This window comes from Lacerta agilis, chromosome 3, assembly GCF_009819535.1.
Source record: "Lacerta agilis isolate rLacAgi1 chromosome 3, rLacAgi1.pri, whole genome shotgun sequence".
Lineage (NCBI taxonomy): Eukaryota > Metazoa > Chordata > Lepidosauria > Squamata > Lacertidae > Lacerta > Lacerta agilis.
Genome location: NC_046314.1, coordinates 75501857 through 75527781, shown reverse-complemented (window position 1 = coordinate 75527781; position 25925 = coordinate 75501857). Strand labels below are relative to the sequence as shown.

General features: G+C 40.8%; 1 protein-coding gene across 1 annotated transcript in view; it reads right to left on the bottom strand.

Moving 5' to 3' along the window:
* The window catches only part of CHRM3 (cholinergic receptor muscarinic 3), a 219936-nt gene that overhangs the window by 83420 nt on the left and 110591 nt on the right, over positions 1-25925 (bottom strand). The window contains exon 3 of the mRNA XM_033144342.1: positions 21153-21236. The gene's annotated coding sequence lies outside the window, so the exon portion shown is untranslated. The remainder of the gene's footprint in view (positions 1-21152; positions 21237-25925) is intronic.

The window sequence follows — 25925 nt, the reverse complement described above, 5'->3', positions numbered from 1 at the left end:
TGTGGTGCGCGCTGACATCATGCGCACACAATGCGGGGCACGCACGCACAGGGCACTGATTTCACTCGGCCCTGGGCCCCCTCTATCGTGTGACTCAAAGTGAGGGCAAAGAGACAGTGTAATTTGCCTTTAGCGATATTATCACATAACCAAATCTGATTAGTATGACATCACCACATTCATTACATGCTCTCTTGTTTGACTAGGATTACACAATAAATAAACCCTTTTTTAAAAAAATGGTACCAAAGCTGAGCAATCTTGTGTGGCAAAAGGATGTAAAAATGTTTTCTGTGCGGAAGCTTTCACATGTCAGAATGATAACTTTCTCAACAAGCAAAGACATAGGGCAACAAATTGGACAATAAATCAGTTACTTCTACTAATTCACTGTCCAGGAGAAAAGAAAAAAGTAAGAAAAGAAAAGAAGTTGAAACAACTAGTGAGAAACCTAAATTATCATCTATGGTTGTCATCTCTTTCCTGCCATACTCACATCTCCACCTCAATAAATATAGAAATTATTATTATTATTCAAATCAAGTTATTCTTTTTGTAAACAATTGGCATGTTACTTCCTAGGAAAAAGAACGAAAGACATAAAAGAAAAATGTGCCCATGGTTCATGCCAAGAAATCCAGAGAAAATATACTCTTGAATGTATGTCGGCATGTTAAAACATTAATCCTAATTTTAAATAAAGGTGGTAATGAAATGTTGATTTCTCATTGAGAGGTTTATTGAATGAAAAATTAAGATAATTCTTTTTCCCACAGACTTCATACATGCAAGTCAAGCTTTCAGGGTGAACCAAGTGACTGGAGGATTGAAAACATTCCAAAAAACATAAGAATGATTTGGGTAAAAACTAAAAAGCAATGTGCTGGCACTCTTGTTTTGCTTTGGATCATTAAACCTTAGATATGAAAAGCCAATTTAGGAAGCAAAGAGGTGCCTAATTAACTCGTAAATCTCAGAGCCTTAAAAAGAGAGAGAACATTTTGCAAGACAACCAGTGAGGTTATTTCTACTCTTAAACCAACAGAACAACAAATTCCCAGTTTTGAACAACTCCTTAAGAGAGCTTGAGTTCCAAAGAAAGTGGTTGACAGATTCAACCATCTGGAAGTTCTCCACAAAGCCATGGCTGAAAGGGCATAATGGAGTCAGTTACTGGCCATCCTAATTGATGCTGATTCAGTGCTGTGTTACCCCCATCTGATTTTAAGTGCTGAAAGGATAGGAACAGAAGACTGCTGGAGAGGAAGTGGGGAAATGGGCACCTAAACTCTGCGCCCTAAGCACCTATACTGTACTACCTTTAACATCAGGCTGCTCCAAGGGGATAATGTACTGCAAGACAACATGAAATAGGCAGGTTGTTCAAACAGAACATTCAAGGATTTTGGCAAAAAGTGAAGAATTTTAACCCTTACTTTTCCTTTTGTGATGTTCACCATGACATGCGCGCAGTTTGCAACTGTGTGTTGTGCAGCTAACAACCAGGCCACTATTTTCACAAGCAAAGTGCACCTGTCATCTGGGCCTATCCTCTGACCAGTAACGAATGAATACATTGTTTTGGCTACAGGGAGGTCCTTCCATGAGCAAAATGTTCATCTAAGGCAGTGATGGCCAAACTTGGCCCTCCAGCTATTTTGGGACTACAATTCCCATCATCCCTGACCACTGGTCCTGTTAGCTAGGGATGATGGGAGTTGTAGTCCCAAAACAGCTGAAGGGCCAAGTTTGGCCTTCACTGATCTAAGGCAAGAAGATATCTCCAACTAGGTGATGGGCATGTGAGTTGTAGAATTCTGTCACTCAACACTCAAATTCCTCCTTGTGAAGTTTTGACGGATTGCAGGAGTTGCACTGTTTTGGGTTCTTGAAAGATTTCTACTCTGCCTTTTATGGCATTGCTGTTTGTACTTTGTATATATATATTATGGGAAAAGGCATAAAATCACCAATTTTCTTCAACCAAGTCCTATTTTCTGAAATAAATATGAGGAAAAAAGGGAGGGCATATCAGAGGAACAAAAGTAATATCAGGTTCCTAAAAAGCAAATAGGACAGTCTCCCCCCCTCCCCCCCCCCCGGCTGTATACCTGGGAATCAGTAATCTTATAAATCCATTAATAACTTGGAACTGGGTTGCAGTTATTAAATCCAAGCTTGGGGGAAAAACCTTTTCTTCATAATAGTGGGTTATAAAAGAGACAATAGAAAATTCCATAAGCTATTTTGTTTGACAGCGTGCTTTTCAGTTGAAATAGGTTCCCCAAAGCAATTCCTGAGAGTGAACTGCATAGTGATGGTAGTTTATCAATACTTCAGCAAAGTGCTTCAAACTATGATGTCTCCCTTAGAGCCTGGGCATTTCAATGATTGTAAAATAGGCACAGCTCATGGTACAGTTATTTACATCACATGGAAATAAAACAACCCTTCGTCAAGCACCTGTTGCAAGGCTTTTTGGGTCTGGGAAGAGTGGGTGCATTCCAATAGGAAGGCTACACTTAGGGAAAGGATTGGTTAGTTTGAAAAAGGCAGGCGACGGATATTTAATCCAGCCCGGCCTTGATTATACAGGGTTGGGAACGCTCTTGCTTCAAGGGGTCTCACACTCCTCCATCCACCCTGATGCCATAGCATGTGGTTGCCTAGTGGAGCCAGGAGGAAAAAATTGGTGCACCCTTTGATTGACCTGATAGTGTAGTTTAATGGGGGTGTTACATAGCAAAGTTATTACTTTTGGACCAGTTACAGGTAGGTAGCCGTGTTGGTCTGCCATAGTCAAAATAAAATAAAAATAAAAATAAAAAATCCTTCCTGTAGCACCTTAGAGACCAACTAAATTTGTTCTTAGATAGAGAATAGGGGTGCCTGGCATGCTCTGGTCCATGGGGTCACGAATAATCATAGAATCATAGAATCATAGAGTTGGAAGAGACCACAAGGGCCATCCAGTCCAACCCCCTGCCAAGCAGGAAACATCATCAAAGCATTCCTGACAGATGGCTGTCAAGCCTCTGCTTAAAGACCTCCAAAGAAGGAGACTCCACCACACTCCTTGGTAGCAAGAGTAGGACACAACTGAACGACTGAACAACAACAAAAAGTTTCTTCTTGGTATGAGTTTAAGTGTGCATGCACATGAAAGCTCATACCAAGAACAAACTTGTTGTTGTTGTTGTTGTTCAGTCGTTCAGTCGTGTCCGACTCTTCGTGACCCCATGGACCAGAGCACGCCAGGCACGCCTATCCTTCACCACCTCCCGCAGTTTGGCCAAACTCATGTTAGTAGCTTCGAGAATACTGTCCAACCATCTCATCCTTTGTCGTCCCCTTCTCCTTGTGCCCTCCATCTTTCCCAACATCAGGGTCTTTTCCAGGGAGTCTTCTCTTCTCATGAGGTGGCCAAAGTACTGGAGCCTCAACTTCAGGATCTGTCCTTCTAGTGAGCACTCAGGGCCGATTTCCTTGAGAATGGATAGGTTTGATCTTCTTGCAGTCCATGGGACTCTCAAGAGTCTCCTCCAGCACCATAATTCAAAAGCATCAATTCTTCGGCGATCAGCCTTCTTGATGGTCCAGCTCTCACTTCCGTACATTACTACTGGGAAAACCATAGCTTTAACTATACGGACCTTTGTTGGCAAGGTGATGTCTTTGCTTTTTAAGATGCTGTCTAGGTTTGTCATTGCTTTTCTCCCAAGAAGCAGGCGTCTTCTAATTTCGTGACTGCTGTCACCATCTGCAGTGATCATGGAACCCAAGAAAGTGAAATCTCTCACTGCCTCCATTTCTTCCCCTTCTATTTGCCAGGAGGTGATGGGACCAGTGGCCATGATCTTAGTTTTTTTGATGTTGAGCTTCAGACCATATTTTGCACTTTCCTCTTTCACCCTCATTAAAAGGTTCTTCAATTCCTCCTCACTTTCTGCCATCAAGGTTGTATCATCAGCATATCTGAGGTTGTTGATATTTTTTCCGGCAATCTTAATTCCGGTTTGGGATTCATCCAGCCCAGCCTTTCGCATGATGAATTCTGCATATAAGTTAAATAAGCAGGGAGACAATATACAGCCTTGTCGTACTCCTTTCCCAATTTTGAACCAATCAGTTATTCCATATCCAGTTCTAACTGTAGCTTCTTGTCCCACATACAGATTTCTCAGGAGACGGATGAGGTGATCAGGCACTCCCATTTCTTTAAGAACTTTCCATAGTTTGCTGTGGTCGACACAGTCAAATGCTTTTGCGTAGTCAATGAAGCAGAAGTAGATGTTTTTCTGGAACTCTCTAGCTTTCTCCATAATCCAGCGCATGTTTGCAATTTGGTCTCTGGTTCCTCTGCCCCTTCGAAATCCAGCTTGCACTTCTGGGAGTTCTCGGTCCACGTACTGCTTAAGCCTGCCTTGTAGAATTTTAAGCATAACCTTGCTAGCGTGTGAAATGAGTGCAATTGTGCGGTAGTTAGAGCATTCTTTGGCACTGCCCTTCTTTGGGATTGGGATGTAAACTGATCTTCTCCAATCCTCTGGCCACTGCTGAGTTTTCCAAACTTGTTGGCATATTGAGTGTAGCACCTTAACAGCATCATCTTTTAGGATTTTAAATAGTTCAGCTGGAATATCATCACTTCCACTGGCCTTGTTGTTAGCAAGGCTTTCTAAGGCCCATTTGACTTCACTCTCCAGGATGTCTGGCTCAAGGTCAGCAACCACACTACCTGGGGTGTATGAGACCTCTATATCTTTCTGGTATAGTTCCTCTGTGTATTCTTGCCACCTCTTCTTGATGTCTTCTGCTTCTGTTAGGTCCTTTCCACTTTTGTCCTTAATTGTGGTAATCTTTGTACGAAATGTTCCTTTCATATCTCCAATTTTCTTGAACAGATCTCTGGTTTTTCCCATTCTGTTATTTTCCTCTATTTCTTTGCATTGCTCGTTTAGAAAGGCCCTCTTGTCTCTCCTTGCTATTCTTTGGAAATCTGCATTCAATTTCCTGTATCTTTCACTATCTCCCTCGCATTTTGCTTGCCTTCTCTCCCCCGCTATTTTTAAGGCCTCATTGGACAGCCACTTTGCTTTCTTGCATTTCTTTTTCATTGGGATGGTTTTCGTTGCTGCCTCCTGTATAATGTTACGAGCCTCCATCCACAGTTCTTCAGGCACTCTATCCACCAAATCTAAGTCCTTAAACCTGTTTTTCACTTCAACTGTGTATTCATAAGGAATTTGATTTAGATTGTATCTTACTGGCCCAGTGGTTTTTCCTACTTTCTTCAGTTTAAGCTGGAATTTTGCTATAAGAAGCTGATGATCAGAGCCACAGTCAGCTCCAGGTCTTGTTTTTGCTGAGTGTATAGAGCTTCTCCATCTTTGGCTGCAGAGAATATAATCAATCTGATTTCGATGTCGCCCATCTGGTGATGTCCATGTGTAGAGTCGTCTCTTGTGTTGTTGGAAAAGAGTGTTTGTGATGACCAGCTTGTTCTCCTGACAGAACTCTATTAGCCTTTGCCCTGCTTCATTTTGAACTCCAAGGCCAAACTTGCCAGTTGTTCCTTTTATCTCTTGACTCCCTACTTTAGCATTCCAATCCCCTATAATGAGAAGAACATCCTTCTTTGGTGTCATTTCTATAAGGTGTTGTAAGTCTTCATAGAATTGGTCAATTTCAGTTTCTTCAGCACTGGAAGTTGGTGCATAAACTTGGATTACTGTGATGTTAAAAGGACTGCCTTGGATTCGTATCGAGATCAATCTATCATTTTTGAAATTGCATCCCAGTACAGCTTTCGCCACTCTTTTGTTGACTATGAGGGCCACTCCATTTCTTTTACGGGATTCCTGCCCGCAGTAGTAGATATGATAGTCATCTGAACTGAATTCGCCCATTCCCGTCCATTTTAGTTCACTGATGCCTAGGATGTCAATGTTTATTCTTGCCATCTCATTTTTGACCACATCCAGCTAAGAACAAACTTAGTTGGTCTCTAAGGTGCTACTGGGAGGATTTTTTATTTTTTATTTTTTATTTACTTTTGGACCAGGGCAGGATAGGCAAAATTCTCTCTCTCTCTCTCTCTCTCTCTCTCTCTCTCTCTCTCTCTCTCTCTGTGAGTCCTCTCTCTCTCCTCCTACACCTCACTATTTACTTTTTTTAATTTTTTTTTTAAAAAATTATATATAACATATGCTGCCTGCTCCACCAACACAATTTGCAGGTGGAACTGGCTGGTTGCACCCCCACTTCTCCCCCTGCATTTCAACATGTATAAAGACAGCCAGGGCTCACAGACTCAAAGAGAAACCAGCAGAGTGCCAGCAGTATATGGTGGAGCAGAGGCAGGCTCTTCACTGGGGTTCTTTCTCATATCTCCAGCTGGATGGCAGTGGGTGGAAGCATAGCCAGAAGGATGACTTGCTCAGGCTGAGGCCAGGCTCTGAAGGACGCAGGGTTTCGTTGTTTCTGCTCTGCACTATATTTCCACAGACAAGCATAGTGGCAGCTAAGATTCTTTTTAAAAGTCTCATACAAACAGCTACAGAGGGGTTTCTTGGGGGCGGGGGGGGGGCCTGCCAGGAAGAGACACATCAGCTTTCATGTGTTTTCTGTTGTTGTTACAAACATTTCAAACATCTGTTTGAGGCAAGACGGACAGCATTATAAATTCCCCATTGCATTATTCTCTTATCTAAATGAAGTTAGAATTACTACTGATGGTTTGTCTGATATGTAAAACTGAAAATATTAAAGAAGTTAAGATTTTAAAGTCTGTGTTTAAAATATTCATGCTTCTGTAGATAAATTCTATTCCTCCGTTGCAAGAAACTTTTTTTCTCACCTCCCCCTTTTCAGATAGAGGAAGAATAAATTGTTAAGAAAAAAAATCTTTAGTGATATAGTATCTCACTGCAAAATTTGAAGTCAATCTTTTCTCCATTAAGTTTATGGTTTATCCTACTTACTGGATTCCTCCCCCCACCCACCCACCCCCCACCCAGGAAGGGAAATGGTGAAGCCTGAAAAGATTCAATTTATTTTATACAAATAAAAATTAAAAATAATTAAACTACCCTCCTTTTCTAAACTTTTACAAACTTTGCTAATCCACCCCCAAAAATGCATTATTAGGTATCACACAAGTGCACACCCAGATTTAAAGATTTATCAGAATGGTTAATGGAGAAGGCAGTTTAGATAATGTCTCTTGAAAATGGAGGAGGCATCTATTGGTATTTTGAACTTTGAAGATGTGGGGGAGTTTTGGCTGAAAGGCTTACTCTCAGGGATGTGTTCACATTTTTATATAAGATACCCAAGAAGAAAAACAAGATTCTAGCATTCAGAGTTAGAAAACAAAGTCTGTGGCACAAATAAGAAAAGTTGGGCCTCTATGAAAACTTTCAAAAGGACAGATAATTCAATCAATATCTGAGGATTTAACAGCTTTGCTGATAGTTGTCACACAATAACCCTATCAAAGACAGATATGAAGTACCGGTAACCTCAGAGAGTTCTCTCTCCAAAACATGATTTGAATTCTGAAGATATTGCTTCACTTTCTTCATTTACTAGTGAAATATTTTCATAATTTAAATACTGTAATAAGTGAATCAAATTAACTTTCATGGGAAAGTATGAGAACTTTGCATTTTATGCCAAGCTTGTCCGCTCTCTACTTTCTGGAGTTTAAAAAGATATCTTGTGTTATAATAATTGATCAAATTGTGACACACACATAGAATAACTCCTTTAAGACTTATGTGAATCTCTGAAGCACGTAACAAAAATAATGATGAGGCAAGATGCCAGTCCCATCAAGATCAAGCTTCATATATCAATATATGGATTTTGTTTTTACCTTTCTCCAGCTTCTGAACTTTCTTCCAAAAGGAACATCCCGAAAATCCTGGCAGATATAATAAGATTGCTTAGTCTCTGATCTCAGAGAGTCAGACTCTGATTTGCCATGAATTTAGTGGGAGACAGTCACCATTTCACCTTAAGGCTTCACAAATGGGCTGTGAAATTGACTTACAGGGGATGAAAAGCAGGTGCAATAACAATATTGAGCCCTTCTGGAGTTATGGGAGTAAAAGATCAGCTCTGAAGTTCGACACATAGTACCAAGCTATGCTCTTTATAAAAAGAAAAACTACCACTGCAACAAAATTTGAATCACTATAGCTCATTCAAATGTAATTTAACTATTGGCACCTAGTGAGAAACGGATACATATAAAGTGATTCCCAAAAAGTATGCCCATAAGCAGGGCTATTTTTCTAGAAAAAGAGGTGATGGAACTCACCATGAACACTTTCCCTTTTATCTTATAATGGCAATGGCGACCATCTGAGAGGTGCCGGAACTGAGTTCCGGTGAGTTCCGGATGAGAAGAAAGCCAATAAGAATGTTTCCTTAGCCAGTCAGTCAGTCAGTCAGTCAGTCAAGTAGGCCTTGTTCTGTGACAGTTCTAGAAATTAAATGTTCAGTGTTGAACTCAGAAAAAAAACACACTTCTGGGATATACTTATAAATGCAATCAAAACGCAGCTGCCAAATATCAATCCCTGATTTTCTTATCAACTACATTAGGCAAGTATTACTAATTTTCCTCTAACAGAAATCCATCTGCCACCAAGCGGAAACAGAAATAGAAATCATCAGAGAAGCTTCCTTGCCCCTAAGTGGAAAAATAGACAGAGATCTTTGTACTTTCTTACTTTAACGATTATGAAAGAGATAAAGGATATATGACACCTTGGCACTGAGACTAATAAGGAGAACACCCACAAGACACTCCCCATGGAAGAGTTACTGTATTATGAAACAGAAAGGAGTAGAGTGTAAAAGGGCAAAATGCTAGATGAACCTTCTTTTATGGACAGGTTATTTATCTATCTATCTAAAAGCGGGTCTGCAACAAAACGTTGCAGTGTAGAGTCCTTTTGCTCAGGATTCTGGCCAGACATGTCGTCTTCCAGGATATAAAATTATATTTCTTCTCTCCACCTTGCAGAATCACACTTCCATGCAATTCTTCAAGGTAAACCTATTGCCTTTGGCTCCTGATCTCACAACCCCAGATTTCCTCGTTTCCCTTATCTAACCAAATCCTGCTTGCCTGCAATGCAGAGGCTGCACTCTGGTTCCAGTTGCCGTCAGGGGTGTGTGATGATGCCTTCAGCTTAGTGTGGGATAGACCATAGAAATGAACACAAGAGATTGGCATTGGGTATACCAGTAATTTATTGATTGCAGGTGCAAGAGGGTTTGGCCAAGGCATTGGGCATGTATCAAGCTGCCTGAATGCTGGCTGATCCTGTCCTGGGGAGTCACCCCTGACATGGACCGGATGCCACAGCCACCATTTCTGCAAGGGGGGTTGGCCCATCGTTCTCCTGTGTGAGCTCCTGGACAGAGTCACCACTCCTGGACCCCTTTAATGGGGAACCTGCTCAACTAAGGATCCAGCCCAATGCCTTATCTGCCACGTGAGCTGGCCCCTGCAGGGGTCTTCCGGCTCTTCCCCATGACTTGCTCCTTATTCAATTCCATATGTCCAGCCGCTTCTACCCAATACCACCCATAGTATACAAGACATTGTGGTTACATTTATTTGCTCAACGCTATTACAGTGGTACCTCTGGTTACGTACTTAATTCGTTCCGGGGGTCCGTTCTTAACCTGAAACTATTTTTAACCTGAAGCACCACTTTAGCTAATGGGACCTCCCGTTGCCGCTGCGCTGCCAGAGCACGATTTCTGTTCTTATCCTGAAGCAAAGTTCTTAACCTGAAGCGTTATTTCTGGGTTAGCGGAGTTCGTAACCTGAAGCGTATGTAACCCGAGGTACCACTGTAGTCACTTTCCCATTGTTCCCAATGTTGTGGTTTTTACTAACATTGTAGCACTGTGAACAGACTACCCTAGAAAGGGAGGGAGCAGGATGAGAGTGAGGTTGGATTATGCATACTGATTTGTACCAATTAGTCCAACTTTTGGCTGCATGCTCCTAGTAGCTGTCACATTTTAAATAGCTGGACTTGCCCCATCACATTTGGCAATAAATCCGATATCACATTCAGAGCAGAGCTGAGACTTCACGTAACTGAAATCAAAGTGCAACTGCATTTTCACATCTCCGCTATTTTCTGGCTTCTGCTTCCACCTACACCACCCTTCCTCCTAGCAGCATCTTTTTTGCTTATGTTTAGCAGTAAAGCATCATGTGTGCTGACAATACATCATCATCATGGGGAAATATATATTTAAATATAAATACACCACTTCTCACAAATATTTTCCCAGGTCAGCTGGCAAAAAAGCAATAAACTACAATCCCGAAAAAATACGTAATTAAAACTGCATAATAACTAAAAGTACAACAAATAACATAATGCCAATTTCAGAAGAAGCTGTCCTTCCTGGATTTTGCTCTGCATGTCAGCTTAAACCAACTGAAGCTCCCCTGCAATAGAAAGTTTCGCTGAGCTTTAATTTCAGGATGTCAACCAGACCTTTATTTGAAGAAGCTTGTAGATTGTTGCAGTTTATTGCTTTTCATTCCATCAAGAAAATGGACAGATGGAATGCAGACTTGTGAAAATGTGATTTATGGGAATCAATCCATTTGAAGAGGGAGAAAATTAATTATTATTTCTGTGCTTCTGAGACTCCCCATAAAATAAATTCTCCAGGCATCAAGACAGAAAAATAAAACGTAACAGCAAGATGATGGCACAAATGAAAATCCACAATAATCTTTTTTTAAAAAATTCAAGAAGCGTACAAAATCATACAAAAGACCAGAACAATAAAATATGATAAAGAGCACAAGAAGTGAAATGATCATCTAAGACAGGCACTTAAAGTCACCAGCCATATCCTAGTTACTAAAATCAAGATTTCAAAAGGCCTGAGAAAACAGAAAAAAAACTTAGTCTGGTGCCAAAAGGGTGGTGTGCCAGGCAAGCTTCCCTGGAGAGAACATTCCACAGTTGGGATCCTTTACCAAAAAAAACCCCACTTTCTCTTGTGGCTACCCTCTGGATTTGAGCCTGAGGGGGCACACAAAGAAGGATGCCTGTAGATAACCCTGAAGTATGGAGATAGATACATACAGAAAGGAGCATTAGGTATTGAGTTCTCAAGACATGAAGGGCTTTATATGCTGAAACTAGAAGGGATCTTATTTATCCCCCCCAAAATGTTCTCTGTTTAGCCTTTTATGCAACCAGGCAGAATTTCCTGAAGAATGCAAACTGGCACTCACTTCCTGGGATCAGGGTAAGTAAATGTAGTGTTGCCTTCAAATCACTACCACTTGCCACAGACTCAGATCCATCAACAGGTGGGTGTGCTCAATCCAGAGGGCACATCGTTCATTCTGCAGTGACACACATGTGCACATCTGTGCCTACCCTGTTCACCTTTTCAAGGGAAAACAGGCAAGTTGATGTTGCATCACTGCAGTCAAGAAAGATTAGATGAGAACACACAGTCAATGAACGGGTGCCAAAAGCAGCCACCCACCACCGCCAGATTTTCTTACTTCCTTATCAGTAAGTAATTCTCAAGATTCAGCATTAGATAAGTTCCACCCTAGATAAACTCTATCACCCAAGCTGGCATGATAGAAGGCAAACAGCCAGGGCTTTTTCTCAGCTGGAACTCGCTGGAACTCAGTTCCAGCACCTCTCAGATGGGCGCCATTGCCATTATAACAGAACAATGGAGGCATTCATGGTGATTTCCAGCACCTCTTTTTCTAGAAAAATAACACAGCAAATAGCCATCTTCCCATAAAGGGAATCCATGATGTGCTACTTGGCACGTCCCAGCTGCCCCACTTTCGAGCATTCAGAAGGTGGCACCTACCAGGCCTTGGTTGCACAAAACCATGCAGCAACCTCCCAGGTTGACCAATAATAACAGGTGGTTAGTGAAGTTCTCACTACCCAACATGCTTCCAGGTGCTGGCTATACACTCCTCTACTTACCTGCCCACACTAAATGCAACTAGAGGAGTGCAAACGAAAGACATACATAATGGAAATTGTGGGACCTCAGATTAAGGAGTTCTAAGAGGCAGTGAGGAGCTTGAGTAGGATGTATTCCAAATATTGTGAAGAAGTAGCCAGCCAGATCTTTGGCTGCAGGAGGCTAGTTATTCTAAATGAGTTGCTTGTTAACCAACGAAGGATTATGATGTGAAAATTGTAAACATTTGATAAACAATCCAAAGATTTAACATTCAAAAACATTCTAGTTTAATTCAACACACTCCAGTTTAATTCAACAAAAAGTTGGAAGTTGTATACACATGTTTGATGATGTTGAAACTGAAAGCTGTACAATCATTTTTGTCTCAAGTGTTTTAAGGACTGATTAGAAATAAAACTAGTAACACATCAGGAATAGTTTGCATTCTTCAGGAAATACCTTGCTAGCAATCCTTCAGCTCCTGGAAAGTGCATTTGTAAGAGTATGGTCAGCAGATGAAAAATTCTTTAAAGCAATAACTAGAGGTTTAAAAATAAGAATTCATAGCTTTAAGAAGTAAATAGGCAGGTCTTTGGTACCAGACTTTGTGGAAGCACAGACTTAATAGCTGAGAATACCAATGCATGTTTTCATCATGATGAGGTAAACTAAACTCACTGTGGCTTAGTATTGCAGTTTCTCATATATAGTCAGAAATGAAATTTTTAACAACTTGAGGTCATGTCCAATACATATGTATTTTATTAGATTTATTTGGGGGCTATATTAGGGCTTTTGATTACATTCAAAGTTTGATAAGCCTTGTTGACTCCTCACGACACACTGATGTCTCTTGACTTTAACAACAACAACAAAAACAACAACAACAACAACAACAACAACAACAACAACTTCACATGAATCATTTCCCATGAGGCACCCCAAAGAAATCTGCAATATAAGAAAAGACTAACATAACATAACATAACATAACATAACATAACATAACATAAACACACAACAACAATGTAAGATAAGGGTTGGGCTGAATACTTCAAATGCTAAATAGAACTTCCAAATGTATAGCATTGGCAACCCTACTGTAAATTTCATTTGATCTTGCTGACATTGACTAGATTATGGCATAGTCAAGAATAGTTTGTTCTACATTGTTCTTTTATGATGAAAAACAGATGGACTGAAAGGGTTTCTACCGCCCCACCCCCCACTTTCGCTTATGACAAATTGTTTCAGCCACAAGTCTCACCTGTAAACTTTACAATTTTCAGCTTTACATTATTTTACATTTTTTAAAAGATCTGTTCCCTTCTCTTATTAGCTAACTTTCACTTTCCTTCTTTACTTCCTTCCATTGGCCTATGGTTCTTTGGTCACTTTTTGGAATTCCTCAGTGAAAATATTAAAGATGAACAAACTTTTGTGAAATGCAGATTGTCCATAACAGATCTTCCACTGGAATATAGGGTGTGTTCAAATTGTTGAATTTACTGCAGTTTATTGTTATGTAAAGTGTAAATATAGTTAATATGTTGCCCCAGGTACCTCAGTTTGCTTAAGGGGGAAAGATGCCTTCAGATTAGTAACATTTTGCACACTTCCATAGTATGCTAACATATTTATGAATGATTCCAAGTAATACTTCCTCATCATTATCCCCAAGTTCCTTTTTTATGTACAATGTACGACACCGTTGTAATATGGATCCACAAGAAGAGTCCTAAAGAAATTCAACCAGGACCAATTACTTCAACATTACCATTAATCTGGCCCACTGTCCAAGTCATTTAATAGTTCTTTTTCATTATGACAGCTATATGACAGCTGACTGCTATTCTTATCTACCACAAGAACACACAATATGACCTGCTGCTTCCTGAGAACCCCCAAAATACAACATATGTTCCCATTCTTCAAATCAAGGCACAACTGAAAGATTTAAACAACTATTCGGAACCCAATAAGAGCACTGCTGGATCAGAAGAAAGAAGCACCTGGTGCAACATCCTGTTCCAACAGTGGCAAACCAGTTGCCTGCAAGCAGAATCCAAGCACAGCAGCACCCTCTCCTATACCCTCCAAAATTTCTCTGATGAAAATAGCGACGTCCCATTCCATAATGATAATTTTACTACTTAATATCCCACACATCTTATTGGGGTTGCCCCAGCACCCAGGCAGCTTCCAACATATATAAAAATATAATAAAACATTAAACATTAAACATTAAAAAACTTCCCTAAACAAGATTGCCTTCAGATGGCTCAGGGTTTGGTTAACTCCATACCCTCCAACATTTCTCCAATGAAAATAGGGACATCCTAAGGATAATCAGAGATTCCGAGGATCAAATCAGAAACCAGGATGGCTTATTTAAATCAGGGATGTCCCTAGAAAACAGCGACGCACAGAGGGTCTGCTCTCCAGCTGTGATCCCCATCAACTGTTATTCAGAAGCATACTTGCTCTGAGACTTGAGGGAGTGTATAGCCATTGCGACCAGCAGCAACTGATTGCCTTATCCTTCTCAAACCTGGTATAGCCATGCAAAACAGAGTGGCCAGGCCTGGCCTATGGAACATCTGTTACTATCTCTTGTGATTTTGTATTGTCATAGACAGGCACCATTTAACTGAATGCAAGATTAGTCTTTAACAATGTGCTGGTAAGTGACTTTTACAAGTTAGGAGGTTGCCAAGACAGGCCATCTTTCTAAAGCCTGCTAGAAAGGATCATAGTCTGAGGATTGGCTGCAGTCCTTTCATCCATGTAGGAGGTTTTTTTTAGCAGGGATCTGCTATTTTATTGCCATTCTGCAAAATAAACCCACAGTAATCCACATCCTGGATAAGCTAGGAACCTCTCTCCCCCCCCCCCCCATTTCATAGAAGAAATGGCTATGACTTAGATACCCATCGCTGTGCTTTCCATCATCTAAAGACACGGAAACACTTCAATATGTTCCTTTAAAAATACCCACGAATTCAAATCACCAGTTAACAGCCATAATTCTACTATCAACATCTGACAACATGCCCCCCCCCCAAAAAAAAGGTCGATCTGCTGGAGTAGTTTTTTTTCCAAACTATGTTAACTTTTGCTTTCTACCTTATATGTGCATCCAATGAAGCAATAGCAATGCTATAGCTTGTATTACTCCTTTCCTTATTTCCCCTACCTTTTAGGAAAAAATAGCCCCAAGTATATTGGTGGTTTTGCTAATAATGTGATGGAGAAACAAGATAAATGAAACAAACAGGGGGAAATGTGACTTTTACATGTCACGGCTTGAATCATTTATTTTCTTCCTTTGGTGTCAGTTCTAAAAAAATAATAAATAAAAAATCCTTTGCTGTCTGTATTAAAATGCTGCATCTGATGAGGTTCAAAACACAGGTCATAAGCATTGAGTGTGTTCCATGAAAATAATTTCCTCACTATTAACAAGAAGAGCTTCAAAAACCATAGTTTTGTTCTCTCAGAGGACCTCTAGGGTAAAACTAATTATGGTTTCAAAATACAGAAATAAGATTGACTGAACACTTTCCCTACTTATGGGATAGCAAAATGTGTTTATTGCTGGAATATAAGCTACTGGAAATATTAGATCCAACAAGTGATTTGGAAACAAATACTATACAGAAAAATATATCACAAGTTGAAACAAGCAAGGAATTGCAGAAAGCTGTGTGTGGTGTGTGTGTGTGAGAGAGAGAGAGAGAGAGAGAGAGAGAGAGAGAGAGAGAGAGAGAGAGATTGGAAGAGGAAGCACTACTGGCAGACCAACACGGCCACTATTAAAGTTGAAAGGTTGCCCATGCCAGGGGCAGAGGAAGGGGGTGCGGTGGGGGCAAATCACCCTGAGTGTCTTTGATGAGGGGGGTGAGATTTGGCATGCTGCCCACCCACGACACCCAAGCATACCCCAAGCCGTCCTCCATCGGTGGCTTGCTCTGCCCCCGGCTGCAGGGCGCATGCCGCTCCATGCACCTGAGTGGCTATCCCATGCCTGGGAGGGCACCCTCTGCTTCCTGCCCCCCTCGGGAGCGCGCCCACCCTGTGCAGCGCGGGCATATCCTCCACCGCTGGCCCTTGCCACTTCCTTTTAAAGCAGGAATTCCCAGAAAATCCATTTCCTTCTTTATTTTAATATTAGTGATCAGGTCAACTTCTGAAGTAACACACCATGGCCACTGACAGGGTAATGCTCGACTTCCCTCTTCCACTGTGGTACCTGAACACTGATGGAACCACTCTACCTGTCATCCTTCCCCTCTGCTAAATAATGTGAAACAGTGAGGCAAAAGGGAAGGTTCCATTGATGCAACCCTGTCGTGCCATCCTCCAAATCCCCGCTCCTCATTTTCTTCTTTTGTCCGAACACCCTCCCTCCACTCCTTATCTGAATTGTTCTGGTGTTAGCAACATTAGTAGGCAGGAAGGCAGGGAGGTCCCTTGTCCCCCTCCCCCCCTCACTCTGATGCCTGTCAAGCTTTTGGGCTGAAGTAACCCCATTTCCTGGGAACCATCCTAGAGGGAATGGGAGACCACCCTCTCTTCTTTCTTTCTACCACAATCGGAACAACAGAGAAAGGAATAACATGGGGGTGTGAGCAACTTCAGAGGTTGTTCACTTTTCAAATAAATTTTAAGGTGTGTGTTACAGGCTAACAAAACTCATACTTCAAGTTAACTGTCAGGGAACTGTCCCCGGCTCAGCGCAGGGTGGTGGAAGGGCTCTCGGGATGTTACAGAGAGCCCTGGCCCCACCTGACCAGCAGAACCTCCTCTACCAGCAGAGGAAACAGCGAGGTCTCCAGTGGGGAGGGGCAGGCAGCTCCAGGTCTTGAGAGCAGAGGCTCTGGGGAGGTTGGAGAGACCTAGCACTCCCCTCGCTCAGCAGGTGAGGAGGGAGACATGCCATTTCCGGCGCCCCAAGTGCGTAGAGGGGTGAAATGCAAGGAGGGGAGGCGGAGATTTGGGATACCGAAGCTCTTATGTTGGGGTCACAACCGGAAGGGGCCACTCCTGGATTCTGTGAGTGACTGATACAGACATGAACTTGTAGCTCTGCACTGTAAATAGCATGCACAATAAACCTCTTAAAAGACGGTTTGGAGTCTTGCCTGGTTACTCGCGAGCAACCACCCCACGGACCTTACACTAACAAATATGAATTTCAGAGACATTACTTTTTTGTATTGCACATGAAATGAATCTACAAACTAAAGTTACTTCTTAACAGCAGTATCATAAACATTCTACATTGGATGATTTTGTATAGACACTGAACTTATTTTATGTATAACTATAACCTATTAAAAATTCTAAATCCAGAAGGGTGTGCGTGTGTGTGTGTGTAATGTTAACTTATGCCTTAATATTAAGATTAGCAATAAAAGTTAAAATATAATTAAATATATTATTACAGATTTCCATTCTGTCTGGACAGCCTTTGGAGGAGAAGGAGAAATTGAACACTACAATATTTTAATCATGTAGAATTTTAAAGAATCCTGTAATACAAATGTACTAGGTTAAGTTAATGAGCTGGAGATAAACACACTTCATTTTAGAATAATATTTTTAATGAACAAATCCTTCAATCTTCACTGTTCTGCATTTTGACTAAATTTAAATTATAGCTGCTGTCCCTTTAGGCAAAACTTTTTCAAATAAAAATCTTGAATAAGTTGATATAAACTGTTCACATACTTCCAAGAAAAAAATTACTTCTAGCTGTGTTACGTGCAAAAGCCAGATATTTCTATTTATATAAACTTCACTTGTATCAATCTATGTTTTGAAAGATTTACAAAATAGCACATGGGTACTTGAGGATGACTCTTAAAATTTCAGGCACTTCAGAGAGTGTGTAAGAAGGAGCCTGGAATGTCAAAACAATTCTACTTATCTGTTATCCAATGCAATGAGAGCTGATGCGCTGGCAAACTGGTGCACCATACATGATGAACCATGAGCGAGAAATGAAACATACTGTATTTTGTTAAAAGCTGTGCTTTAACTTCGGGGCTGTTATGGTTTTATGTTTTATTTTGTATTTAAAACTTTTTTTTACATATTTATTGCCAGCTACCCAAAGAAATGTATGTTAATGTTGTAAAGTAATAACAGTAAGTTTTTTTTAATAGTTGTACATAATATTAGAAGGACGCAGGTGGCGCTGTGGTCTAAACCACAGAGCCTAGGGCTTGCCGATTAGAAGGTTGGCAGTTCGAATCACCATGACAGGGTGAGCTCCCGTTGTTCGGTCCCTGCTCCTGCCAACCTAGCAGTTCAAAAGAAGAGTGCAAGTAGATAAATAGTCGGGAAGGTAAACGGCATTTCTGTGAGCAGCTCTGGTTCGCCAGAAGCGGCTTAGTCATGCCACATGACCCGGAAGCTGTCTGTGGACAAACGCTGGCTCCCTCGGCCAGTAAAGCGAGATGAGCGCCACAACCCCAGAGTCATCCGTGACTGGACTTAATGGTCAGGGGTCCCTTTACCTTTACATATTATTAAGTCAACAATATGCATACAGTAAATATTAATTTTCATACTAGTAGTTTGATTTCTTAAACATATTTACTTCAAGATTACTACCAGATGTTTTCTTTACCTAATCTTTACTAATACAAAGTTTTAAATATAAGCAGAAGTAGTTTCAACATTTTAAGAATATTATTTGAGGTTCCAAGGCTGAGCTCAATAAGGGCTACACATTTCTAGCAGTTTCTAGCACTAGTATGGACACTCTTCAACCAGTTTGCTTATGTGATAAGCAATGTGCAAATATTATGGGCTTCCAAAATAAGTCACTCTCCAAACTACTAAATAACGAGTGGTCAATATGATACCTTTCAGTCATTTGGCAACTTATCAGGGTCGATAGGAGTTGGAGGCCAACAATATGCAAAGCGCACAGCGTTGGTTACTCCTGTCGCAGATGGATGCCATAACAGAACCATCAGTCATTACTTGGAAGATATGCCATTAAAATCAGTAGAATTGGTTTCCAAATAAATAGGTTTAGAATCCCATTTCCTACAGCCCTTACAATTTTTGTTAATGCACAAAGGTGTTATTGTATAACAGCTACAGTACACTGTACTTTTTATGTTCTACTTTTTACCCTATAAAAATTAAAGATGACATTCAGCAGCATTTCTATAAATTAAACATAAAGCTCTTTAATAAATCAGGAAGAGCACAGTCTTTTAGATGACTTCCATTTACTTCTCATAACTCTGTCCCCACTAGGTGAAAATTCATTGATAACATGACATATACAAACAGCTAAAAACAGGGTGCAAGAGATTTCACCAGTTTTAGATCTTGGGCATGCTGAACTTTCCTCAGGAAGTGGGGAGCACGGGTTGGGATCAACAGGGAATGTGATAATGGGCAAGTACATTTCACCTGCTCCCCATGCAGTGTTAATCATGAGGTTCCTAGAATGCATGGACAGGGAATCTCCCACTGAAAGAGTTCTTCCCAAGAAAAAAACTGCAGGAACTACAACTGCAGTTGCTCTTCATACAGATGCCTTTAGTTTCTTTTCTTGTCTATCCTGCCCCCACCCATAAAGCAACAGACACCCAGAGCCTGAAGCCACAGAAAGCGGTTCGAAATTGGGGCAGTTGGACTCAGGGCCTGGAGAACAAAGCTGGCAAGAAGAACGAAGGAACTGTCTTGTGAGTGGAGCCTATGTACCAGCTGACTAGGCTAAGGCAATCATCCTGTTGTTGCACTGCAAAACATTTGCCATTTGAATGTGGATGGGGGGAGGAGAGGGGAGGTGGCTTAAGAAAATACACATGCAAGTAACATGTATGGGCTCAAAACATTGACAATGGCTCTGCTTCTAAAACTAGAATTGAAAAATAATCCCAATGGTGTAGTAGAAAGACATTACACTGCAGCTAGCATGCAAAAACTGTGATTTAGGGATGCCAGCTGTGCTTCACTGTGCAAGCTTCTGTGTCCTAGTTCCAGTATGTGGAAACAGAGGGGTAAAGCCTCATTCCAGGATTCATTTGAGCAGCTTAGCACTGGTCTTGATAGAACAAGGTTTAGCTTACACACTGACAAAATGTGCTGTATACCAGGTTTTGCTCTAACACTTTTGTTACATTATTTCCCATTAATAAAATCTCAAAACACACTTGGTAGCATTGCTCTGGCAAGATACTCTCTTTAAGAGCAATTTAAGGTGACATTAAAAATAAATAGTTGCATGGCTGCTCTTAGATCCTTAATTGTTCTCTCTGTTATTATTCTTGTCCCATATGGCCAAGGCATGAGTGGTAGGACAGAAGTCCCTGCAATCAACCAACGTGGGAGAATATGAGTGCATCTTAGTCGTAACATTTTCACTCTTTTGTCATCTGTATCTTCAGATTGCCCTTAATTCTGTCAGAGGCAGTAGCTAGACAACTGACCACTTTAGGCTACTTTCATAACTACCACCACTTTTTTATATATATAAATGAAGTACACAACCTGTGCATTCATTAGAAGGGTGGGACTGGTATGCTCAATTTTTTACATAATAAAATGTGTGCAACTACGGATGTAAGACACTACTGTAGATGTTTTCAGTTCATGAAAGCAAAAGTTTCACCACATGGGGGCACATGCATATAAATATTAGCCACAAAAAATTATGGAATTTCATAGTATTTTGGCTGGAAAGCTCTGTTACTTAGCGTTGTGCAGTCTCAAGCCTTATCAATTTTGCCAAATATTTCAGTGGCTTTTGGTACCACTGACCATAGTAGTAGACTCATTGTTCTCTGGACAGAAAGTACAAGACAAATGCACATGACATTAAATACAATTTTGAACACATTTTGCAGCATCCTGTCTCAAGATCTGCATTTTCAAAACCTTTGAGCAGCTGAAACGTTCAACAGGTGAAACGTTCATTAAGATTCTGTCACCTCAGCTGCTAAGCTGCTGGTTGTGCTTGGGGCAGGGGGATAATTTCAAGAAAATGAAGTTATTACTTTACCATAGATACCCCTGCTCCCGTGATATCTCACTTGCCTCTATGAGTTCATGATAAGGGTGTCTAGAGCCACCTTTGATTTTCAGAAAGGGGTATTATGTACATGTAAAATATTACTTACGTAGCCTAGATGGTAACACCAAAATGAACTGCATCAAGTACTAGCCCTCCCTTTTGGAAAGCTGGTCTTGTATTTGCATGAAGGCTGAAACAAAAACAAAAAGGAAACTATTAATGCACATAATCCACACTTGGGCTGAGAAGATCAGAACATAATTGGCCATTTCCCGAGTCCCTTTAGATCTCACGACAGTCACAAAATAATGTCAATATCATTGTCAACATTTATATAAATTGCTGCTGAAATATAATACTGAATCTGAACAGCAAGTTAAAAAGCACAGGTGTGGGGGACTCCCTACATCTCTCCATTTGGAGAACTGCCCATTTATTCTTACTGTCTGCTTTCTGCTACTTAACCAATTCCTGATTCTCAAGATGAGCTCTCCTCTCATTCCATGACTGGTACTCAGGAGTCTTTGATTAGGTTCCTTGCTGAAAGCTATTTGAAAGTCCAAGTACACTAACTATGTGAACTTTATCCATATGTATGTTGATATTCTCAAAGAACTTGTATTTCTATATGCTTACTTAATTTACCTTTAACAATACTCTCCACTAGTTTTCCTGGGACATATGTGAAGCTAGCAAGCATGGAATTTCCAGCATCCCTACTGGACCCCTTTGTGAAAACTGGAATTACATTGGCTACTGTCAGGGAACTGCCCTCAGCCCGGGGAATGGAAGGGTACTGGGAGCCTCTGCACATTCTGAGTAGCGAAACCCCTTCCAGCAGGCAGAGCAGCACCTCCTCCAGTGGGGAGGGGCCAGCTGGAGGCAGCCAGGTGAAATAGGGACTTGGGGATGCTGCAGAGAGCCCCAGCACGCCTCGTGAGATTCGCTCTGAGGGGAGCACGCCACTTCCACCACCCCAGTTGTGCAGAGGGGTCAAAAGGAGACAGGGGAGGCGGCACTTTGGGGTGCCGAAATTATTACGTTGGGGTCAGAGCCGGAAACCGGCCCTTCCGGATTCTGCTAACGACTGATACGGTCATGTTTTTCAGCACTCTGCACTGTAAATAGTTTGCACAATAAAACTGTTAAAAGACAGTTCGGACTCATGCCTGCTTACTCGTGAGTAACCAAATGCAGACCTGACAGCTACTTTCCAGTTTTCAACATCTTATTAGCTTGATTAGATTCTGTGATAAAACAAGAATGCTTTAAAACAGTAAGTGTGTTTTAAACTTTAGACTTTAAAGTCTAAAGAATGCTTTAAAACAGTAAGTCTGTAGGAAGCAGAGAGAGGCGGAACAATATTGATCACCTCTAAAAAGTGCAAATGACCACACTAGATTTTTTATATTATTGCTCTTTTAATGATGGGGAAGTAAGCAATCACAGTTGCACCCCTAACCTTATTTACAAGTAAAGTATTTGATTTCAATGAGCTATATTTAGCATCAGGCAGCGGTTTAACAGAGATGATCCCCAAATTACTAGGCAATGTCTTCATCAGAAAGGAGAACCAAACTCACAATGTTTTGATATGGACCCAATAAAATGTTTCAACACATTAGAAGACAATGGGGTAATAAAGTTATAAAGAAATAACTTCTTTGGTCAGGTCATCGTGTTTCTTCTAAATCAGCTCTCTCAACCTTATTGCTCCCCAATATGTTTTGGACTACAACTCCCATCACCCTTGACCATTGGCCATGCTGGCTGAGGCTGATGACAGCAGTAGGCCAAAACACCTGGAGGGCACCAGGTTGGGAAAGGCTGTTCTAAATAATGCTTAACCTTGAATAGTTAAGAAATTGGGGCAAGAATGTACACAGCTGGTGCATAACTTTTGTAATAGACTGGAATGCCGTTTAGTTCTGTTGTACTTCTAAGGTTAAAAGCAGAGAAAACATTCTGCTATCTAAACCATGCAACGAAATTGACAGAAGCAAAGCACTTAGTTAATGAGAAGCAACAGAAGGAATACCAACTGGCTGTCACCTTCCATTTCCTGTTGTATGTTTAAAAGAAAACGACAAGAAGTGTAATCATTTCCCTCTATACTAGACAATGTTGCTGGTACAGATTTTCAGTAGCCCCAACCTTTTCACTGAAGTACAATTTTAATCAAGATGTGCCCTGCATATTAGCTGGCTGCCTCATTCTCATGTCTCTGGCAAAGCAATATACTGCTGTTAGAATTGCTGCAATGTGGGGGCAGACACAAAGTTATCTCTGAATTTATGGGACAATAAGCTTCCACAGGAGACTTACTGATGGATTTTGACAAAATGAAATCAGCACCAGCTCCTCTCTTGTGTTGAAAATGTCCACATTTCTTTATATTACTCCTCTAATTTTCCTCATATTAGACTTGAGAGATGAAACGAGGCTATCGTTAAGGAAAAGGTCACCTCTCTACATGATTAAATGCACCTACTTTCTAATTGCATACAACATATCAAGCATGTTATGATAAGCAGCTTTGTTCTGCAACAGGAGATATGTGAATATAAAAAAATAAAATGGGTGGGGTGGGGTGAAATCCAGAAAAATCCTCCACCCCTGCTTTAGGAGAGACAATAGGAGAGAAAAGACAAAATATATGGAAGAGAAATAAATAAATAAATAAATAAATAATAGAAATTAATAAATAGAAATTAATAAATTAATTAAGATCCCATCATGAGTTTGGGCTGTATGAGGTGTTGGGGGAACACACTCCTAAAGTGGTTAGGAGATTGTGCCCCTCTGAATGTCAAGCTCTCAGCTATGGAACTACATTTAAGCAAATGTGCCAGCCCTCAAGCAGAACCAAGTGGTGGTGTCGCATTTGTTGTTCAGTCGTTCAGTCGTGTCCAACTCTTCGTGACCCCATGGACCAGAGCATGCCAGGCAGGCCTATCCTCCACTGACTCCCGCAGTTTGGCCAAACTCATGCCAGTCGCTTCGAGAACACTGTCCAACCATCTCATCCTCTGTCATCCCCTTCTCCTTGTGCCCTCCATCTTTCCCAACATCAGGGTCTTTTCCAGGGAGTCTTCTCTTCTCATGAGGTGGCTAAAGTACTGGAGCCTCAACTTCAGGATCTGCCATTCCAGTGAGCACTCAGGGCTGATTTCTTTAAGGGTGGATAAGTTTGATCTTTTTGCAGTCCATGGGACTCTCAAGCATCTCCTCCAGCACCATAATTCAAAAGCATCAATTCTTCGGCGATCAGCCTTCTTTATGGTCCAGCTCTCACTTCCATACATTACTACTGCAGTGATCATGGAGCCCAAGAAAGTGAAATCTCTCACTGCCTCCATTTCTTCCCCTTCTATTTGCCAGGAGGTGATGGGACCAGTGGCCATGATCTTAGTTTTTTTGATGTTGAGCTTCAGACCATATTTTTCACTCTCCTCTTTCACCCTCATTAAAAGGTTCTTTAATTCCTCCTCACTTTCTGCCATCAAGGTTGTGTCATCAGCATATCTGAGGTTGTTGATATTTCTTCCGGCAATCTTAATTCCGGTTTGGGATTCATCCAGTCCAGCCTTTCGCATGATGAATTCTGCATATAAGTTAAATAGGCAGGGAGACAATATACAGCCTTGTCATACTCCTTTCCCAATTTTGAACCAATCAGTTGTTCTATATCCAGTTCTAACTGTAGCTTCTTGTCCCACATAGAGATTTCTCAGGAGACAAATGAGGTAGACTGATCTTCTCCAATCCTCTGGCCACTTCTGAGTTTTCCAAACTTGCTGGCATATTGAGTGTAGCACCTTAACAGCATCATCCTTTAAAATTTTAAATAATTCAGCTGGAATATCATCACTTCCACTGACCTTGTTATTAGCAGTGCTTTCTAAGGCCCATTTGACTTCACTCTCCAGGATGTCTGGATTTACAAACATGACTTCACTCTCCATGGTGTCGCATTTACAAACATGAGTTTAGATAACCAAGAAGAGTTTGACCAACAATTCATATACTGCCCTGTTGTTTTCAGTGGCCTTGTTTTGATTCAAGTTCTTGTCAGCATTTATACCACCAGAGTGCACTTTTGGGGGGGATTGATCCCAGTTTCTCCAACAGTGAAATTTACTGCAATGGTTAGCATGCTGGACAAAGGTTGGGGGCATTGAGATTCAGCTTCCCATTCAACACTTCAACCTATGAGCTGACAGTGGGCCAGAATTATTGTTGCATGTTCCAACCATCAAATCCTAGTCAACAATCTAGCCGCCAACCAAATTCTGCACCATCTGCAGTTTCCGAACCATCTTCAAAGTCAGCTCAAATGTGGATAAAATAGTGCTTGTTTAAAAATATGTCATACAGTTAATAACGCAGATGAAGCCAGGCCCAATGACTGCAGAGTGCATGGCCCATTACATAACACATGTAGCTCTTGTACATTTATATCTTTCTACAGTATTCTCTTTTTCAAAATAGATTTGGTTTTCATTTATTCTAATGACAGCTAGTAAGAGGAAGAAAAACTAACAACACAATTTCCCTGCGATAACTCATTTCCCAATAAAGACACAATAGAGTCAACCAACACTTTCTATGTCAGAAACCTGGAAGAGGCAGAAGAGCAAATTCAGAGCCAATAATGAATAGAATATGTCCATGTCAAGCTACTTTGACAATATTTACTATATTTTAGGACTCTGAAGATTTTTTCAGTGTTTAGTTGTCTTAACATGGGACTGCTTGATACCTTCAGATTCTGAAAATGTTTTATCCAAAATATTTTTAAAAGTGACATGAGATAGATGCAAGAAGCCATCATATTACAAATCATATACTTGTGAGTAAAAAGAAAGCTTTTGCTGAA